General features: G+C 36.0%; 1 pseudogene; it reads left to right on the top strand.

Annotated features, from left to right (window-relative positions):
• The first annotated feature begins 5647 nt into the window (after nucleotides 1-5647).
• On the top strand, nucleotides 5648-6120 carry LOC128100433 (ubiquitin-conjugating enzyme E2 variant 1-like; annotated as a pseudogene).
• Nucleotides 6121-6628: the final 508 nt, after the last annotated feature.

Here is a 6628-nt window from a genome sequence, read left to right as displayed (position 1 = left end):
TTCATTTACCCGGATTTTGCATTTCCAGAATTCTCCCAGTTTGTGTTTTCTTTATTGCTTTTATTTCAATTTCATGTCATGGACTGTTTCTTTCACCTGTTTGATTGTTTTTTCTTGGCTTTCTTTAAGGGATTTATTGGTTTCTTCTGATTTTTCTTTGTCTTTTCTCACTACCTACTTTGCATGCACCAGTTTAGTTTGTGCCCAGGTTTCTAATTGTAGTGAATTTTCCATCTTTTTTGAGACCAGATTTCCTTGAATTGTCCAAGACAGCCTCAGACTCATGTTCCTTCTGCCTCTCAAAGGCTAGGATTACAGGCATTAATTACATGTACCAGATTCTATTTGCATTTCATTCACTTTAAATTTACCACAGGTTGGTTTTTCTTTCTTTTTTTCCCTTCATCCTTTCTAGTATGAGATCATTGATCTGAAAGAAAGATAGCCAGAAATATGGCCAAAGGCTTTTCCAACAAGGTATATGCAAATACATGAACAAGACTCACAGTATGAAAAGATCATATCTATAAAATGCTATTTGCAAGACATCCCAAGTCAAGGCATTACTTACAGTAGCTCAAGATCTGCAGATTTTGAAATATAGCTCTATGAAGTACATTGTATCAACAAATCAGTTCTCTGGGGTATAGCATGTAGATACTTTGCAATCTAAACTTCTCTACTATGCCCACTATGCTGGGTCAACAATACATGACCACCATCAAAGGAAGGACATGATATTCATCTTGAGTTTGTGTGGCTGCCTATATCCTTGCATTCATTAGGAAAGTTGATCCTAGCTAAAATTTCTAGTTAGTGTGAGTCAGTCTCTCCCGTGTTGGCTTTGGAAGATTTAACTTCCTTTGTCTGGAACTTTTCTCTTCCCACACAGACTTCTTTTCCAGCACTCTGTCCTGCTATAAAGCAGAGTGGGACCTGTCTGGTCCTGCCAAAGAGAAGCATGCTGATCCATCAAAATGTCAGTCTCCAAAGCATCAACTCAGTAAATAACCAACCTGGCAGATTTCCTAACACTTCATTTTCAAAAATATTTAAAATTCTGTTTCTACTGACTGTCCTGAATGTTTTTATTCAAATATATATATATATATATATATATATATATATATATATATATATATATATATATATATATATATATGTATATATATATATGTGTGTGTGTGTGTGTGTGTGTGTGTGTGTATTAGATGCATTTGATATCATAAAGAACAATTATTTAAAAAATAACTATTTTACTCAGATTTGAATTTTATTCAATATACTCATGCATCCAAACATTGCATACTACCCCATAATTTTTACTATTTTATGCATCAGTGAAAAGAAATAAATAAGAATAGGCCATAATTTAAAATCAGATTAAAGTACTCAATGTTGAGTAATTTTTAATAAATTATATAGTCCTTAAAATCTTATTATAATACTCTTTCATTTAATCATCTGAGGAAAACACTAACATTTTCTGAAACAAACTAAGAGATTAGGATATTTGCCTAGTTCAAATGTATTTTCCAGTTTAAAAATTGATTACTTAGCAGAGTAGTTTTCACAAAATTGATTTTTCAGAAAATTAGCCATTCAATACATTTATTAGTTATATTTCTGGGGTGTCTGCTTTTCCAGAAGCATTATAATCAATATTGCATAAGCCATATAGTGAGCAATCATTTTTTCCCTAAACAACAAGCAAAAACTCACTTGTGTTTGACCCATAAAAAGTTAGTTATAAATTCAGCTGCACAAAGTTCACAGCATACTTAAAAGTTTCAGATATACTCCTTTTCCAATATACTGTACAAGCATGTCCTATAAATCCATATTTACAGATTCATAATGAGGAATCAATGAATATTGATCAATTAATAATAAGGAAATGAGAATATTTGAGAGTATGTATATGTTTAATCCAGTTAAACATTGTACCATGTATTCATGCACCCAACACGGCACCTCATTAAAATGAATAGTTTTAGGGTTTTGTATGTCAATTAACAACAAAAAATATTAACTCTGCATTTGTGCTACACATGTTCCCACTAGATTCAAGAGCTTACCTGAACCTAACAGTAATTCTGTCACACAGGAAAAGCTATGAAATTATTCTTAAATTGAATATCAGAATATTGCCAAGTATGCAATCTAATCCTAGCACTTGGGAGGCAGGGCCAGGCAGATCTCTGTGAGTTTGAGGCTGGCCTGGTTTAAATAATAAGTTCCAGGAAAGCCAGAGCTATAGTGAGATTCCATTTCAAAAGAAAAGTATATCTCTATCTATCTATCTGTACATATATGATCATAATATTCAGTAAGAGCAATTTTCTGATTATGTATGTAATTACATGTATATGTAGTTCATATATAATATTCTGATATTGTATTTTATATAATATATCACACTTCTGATATTTATGTCAGAAGAGCCCAGAGCTCTTTTGGTCTGTAGCAATAGTGAATTCTACTTGACTTCTAAGTCTAGCTCTCTAGAGAATTTTCCAGGATTCACATGTCATCATGATACACATTATTTTAAGTTATTCAATAAGATACTATTTTGTTGTTGTTTTTACTGAACTTTGTTTACAATTTATTTATTTTTATTTTATATGCATTGGTGTTTTGGCATGGGTGTCAGGTCCCCCGGAACTGGAGTTTCAGACAGTTCTGAGGTGCCATGTGGGTGCTGGGAATTGAACCCAGGTCCTCTAGAAGAGCAGCCAGTGCTTAAATGTTTTGGTATGGATATAGTAGCAGAACACATCTCATCCCACGCTATGCACATATGCACACACACACACATTCACACACACACACATACACACACACACATACGCACACATGCATATACCAGTGCAAATATATGCACACCCAAACATACAAAGAAATAAAAAATTTTGACTACCGTGGTAATATTATGATCCAGAAATACCTAATTTTGAGTTAGTATTTCATACTTATTATTTATATTTTTACCACTCATTCAATGTTACTATTTTCCAACTTCATACAAGTGGATTCACATCATGTGTGGTGTGCTTTTTATGAAGCATTCACTTTTGAGATTTATTCCTGCTATAGATCCTTCTTTTTCTTGGCTGTTTAATTTTCTCTGAAACAAATATAACTTACACTTATTTATTTTCATCATAAACTTAAATTTTAATTGTTTTTAATCTAGTACTTAGAAAGCATTTTTGTTGTAAGTTTCATTGTTGGTCTGCTTGTTTTCTATCAGGAACTGTGAAGTAACAGTACAAACTTGCAGAAGAGCTTCCCTGGGATGTGAATACTGGCACTTAAAGACACAATTCAAAGCTTTCACCAAAGCTTGTTTGTTTGTTTGTTTGTTTGTTTGTTTAAATAGCCTTCATAAGGGGATGAAGTCAGTCTTTATAGAGATGTGAACAGGTCCTTGAAGAGGAACTTTCAACAATTCTGTAACAGAAGACACATTACTGTTCAAGCAAGACCCTCTTCCCATTCCTCTGCACTCATCACTGGCAGCATCCTGCTGGAGAGGAAGTTGATGGCACTGGTTGTGTGCACGTCCTTATTAACCTGGGTTTCAGTTTCTCATCTCTTCTTGGAGATATCCTACTGTACTTTCTAAGAGGTTTTTAATTCAATATTCTGAGTCATTTGGGATGCATTCTAAAACCATTCTTGCAATACAAGATGTGAGCAAATACAAGAATGTGAGCAAACATCTTCTTTCCCACTAGCAAAAGTGTATGTTTGACAAATTTCAGGAATGGAGCTTTGGGGAGCTATTCTGTCTGGGTGATTAAAAATGAAAGCTGGTGGCTGTTGCTGTCATGGGAGAGTAATGGCCAGAATAAACTCAGCCCACTGGAGAAATAAGCAATGTCTTATATTTTATTCCATTCCCCAAAGATTTTACAGTCTATTAATGATCATTTATAGATCATTTTCAGTTTATATGCTCCTATAATTAAAACAAAACATCAAATGTATATTTTAGTCACCAAATCATTTTGTAACATGATGGGGTTTGGTATTACCAAAATATTTTTTTAAATCACCAATTGTATATATTTCAACAGGTTAATCTCCAGAACAAATGACATATGCACATTATATGGCTCCAGGCAGAAGTGGGGGAAGCCTGAGAGAGTTGCCCTTCTGAGAGTTAACAAAATATCAGGCTTTGCTAGAAGAAATCAAAGAACAGTGCAAGTCTCATCTAGCAAGAAAAAAAAATTATTATAAACACGTTATCTGTAATACTTCTCTATAAAAAGCTATCTGAATATTTTTGTAGCCTGGTGGTATTTTAAGACTAAAATCAAAAAGCAACAACAAAAGAATACTTGTCTTTGGAACCTGAATCATGGTGAGACAGTTGTTCCCCTTCTGTCCTCAGAAAAGAAAATCGTCAGATGTAAGTCATCTAACCCACTCCCGGAACATAGTGCCTCTTACAATTTGGCAACTGCAGCGAGTGAGTTCTTACTCCTTCTTCAAGATCATACCACTAGGAGAGGAAACAAGTCACATATACTCACAGCACATACAGAAACGTGACAATGAAACCAGGGAATCAAATGCATTTTCCCAATTTTGTTTGTTGAAAACCCTGAAATACAGAAAATAAAACTCAGGCTTGAGTTAGAATATTCAAGAGTTCTTACTGTCAGTTCCCCAGCCTCTTAATGGATTTCTGCTTCAAAGCTACCAGGTTGAAAGATAGCATTATTTATGATAGTAAACTTACAACTCCCTTCTCCGGGAAGCTTGCTAACCAGCATGCAAATTACTACCTCCAGTGACATCCAGTATGCAAATTACTACAAGCAGCAGTAATTTTTCTTTCCTCCATCAAGATTATATAGCCCTAACCATAGGCTACTTCCATAGGAAGTTGTAAGAAAAACTAACATAGGCTATACAAGACTATGGTTCACATAGAGATGTAGGAAGGCACCAGGACCAATTGGAAGTAAATTATTTATCTATGAGTAAATTATGCTGCTGAATTTTTTAAAGTAGATGAAAAATAAGTATTGTCCTCTTCAAATACATTAATCTAAAGGAGACAGTGAAAAGGTAATGTAAGAAAATCTGAAGTAAAAGCCAGAGACAAGATATGATCCTTGAATTTTAATCGTGACTCTTACTTGTCTTGTCAATTAAATTTGAGTTTAAAATATCAGATCTATGATGGAGGCTGTGAATGTTAAGGGAAGATTTGAGAATATAAATGTCTCACAAAATATGGAATTAAATTTTACACTTAATAAGTATGTAACAAGATATTTTGTCATGTAGCAAGAATCTTTTTAAAATAATTTTATTATTTCATTAATATCGATGTTTTATCTGCATGTATGTTTGTGTACTACCTGAGTGCCTGGTGTCTGCAGAGACCAGAATAGGATACTGGATTCCCTGGAATTAGAGTTACAGATGGCTGTGAGCCACCATGTGGGTGCTGGGACTGGGACCCAAGTCCTCTGGAAGAAAAGTCAGTATGCTTGAACACTGAACCATTTCTCTATCCCCTGTATCAATAATTTTTTTTAAAAAATCAAATTTTACTCACTCTGATACTGAAACTACACCTCTAAGAATATTTTCTAAGAAAATTGTAGGACAGTGATGCAAGATGGCAGAGACTACAGACTTGGGAGTAAAAGTCCCTCTAAATTTCCTACTTTTGGAAAAGCTGGACGAAGGCCAGAAGGGAGTGGGCAACAGCATCGTTAGCTGGGGTCTAGGACATCACATGATACAAGATGGGCAGGGATGATAATTGGGCCTCCAAGAATAATTTATTAAAACCTAATATACAGCCTTGAAATAGAACGTGGGCCCAAATATCAAGAAGCAGCCCCCAACCTGTAAGATTTGTAACAAAAGTCAATATGAGCCCCTCGAGTAGTTTGAACCAAGCACCACAATAGCGCGGGCAAAGTGGCGAATTCCCACAGTGTCAAAGTCGTCACACAGAAGCTTCGGCGCTTGACAACAGAGAACGTGAAACTGCCACTGCTGCCAGTAGGACATTTACACCAATTGGTCATCAAGGCCCTGACCTCCCCTCCCCCATCCAACCCAAGTCTTCATTTTCCACAGTAGTGAATTTTATAGATATATCTTGTAGACCTCAAAGTACCGGAGAGGAAGCTTCACTTGGACATCATCCTGAGACACTGACCTGATACTAATGTCTTGCCCGTTTGAAACACCTAAGTTGTGCTGTGTCACAACTTCAGGGGTGTAACCACTGTCTGCCTAGTTGAATGTCTGGGATCATGGAGGTGTATCGAAATCGGTTTCCTTTGGGAGCGTTGAACACAGCTAACACAACTGTGAACAAGCACAATCACCTGCTGCTGATACCTGGCCTGAATCTGCCTTTGTCCACCCTGCTGTCCTGCCGCAGCTGCATGGTGGCCCTTGGAATAGATGGGAAGCCTTCAAGTAGCAACCGTGGAACTACTGCTAGGCTTGGGGGTGCTTTGGCTGTACCCCTGCTTTCTTCAGTCTTAAGTAATGCCTTATCCAAGCCACCATCTCCCCGCCCCATCCCTCCTCTCTCACCCTTGGCCAAAGCTTAGATTGTAAAGCTTCCCTCTCTCTGAAA

Source organism: Peromyscus californicus, unplaced genomic scaffold (genome assembly GCF_007827085.1).
Source record: "Peromyscus californicus insignis strain IS unplaced genomic scaffold, ASM782708v3 Scaffold_7__1_contigs__length_154581171, whole genome shotgun sequence".
Classification (NCBI taxonomy): domain Eukaryota; kingdom Metazoa; phylum Chordata; class Mammalia; order Rodentia; family Cricetidae; genus Peromyscus; species Peromyscus californicus.
Note: the sequence above shows the minus strand (reverse complement) of the source record. Positions and strands in the feature narration are given on the sequence as shown.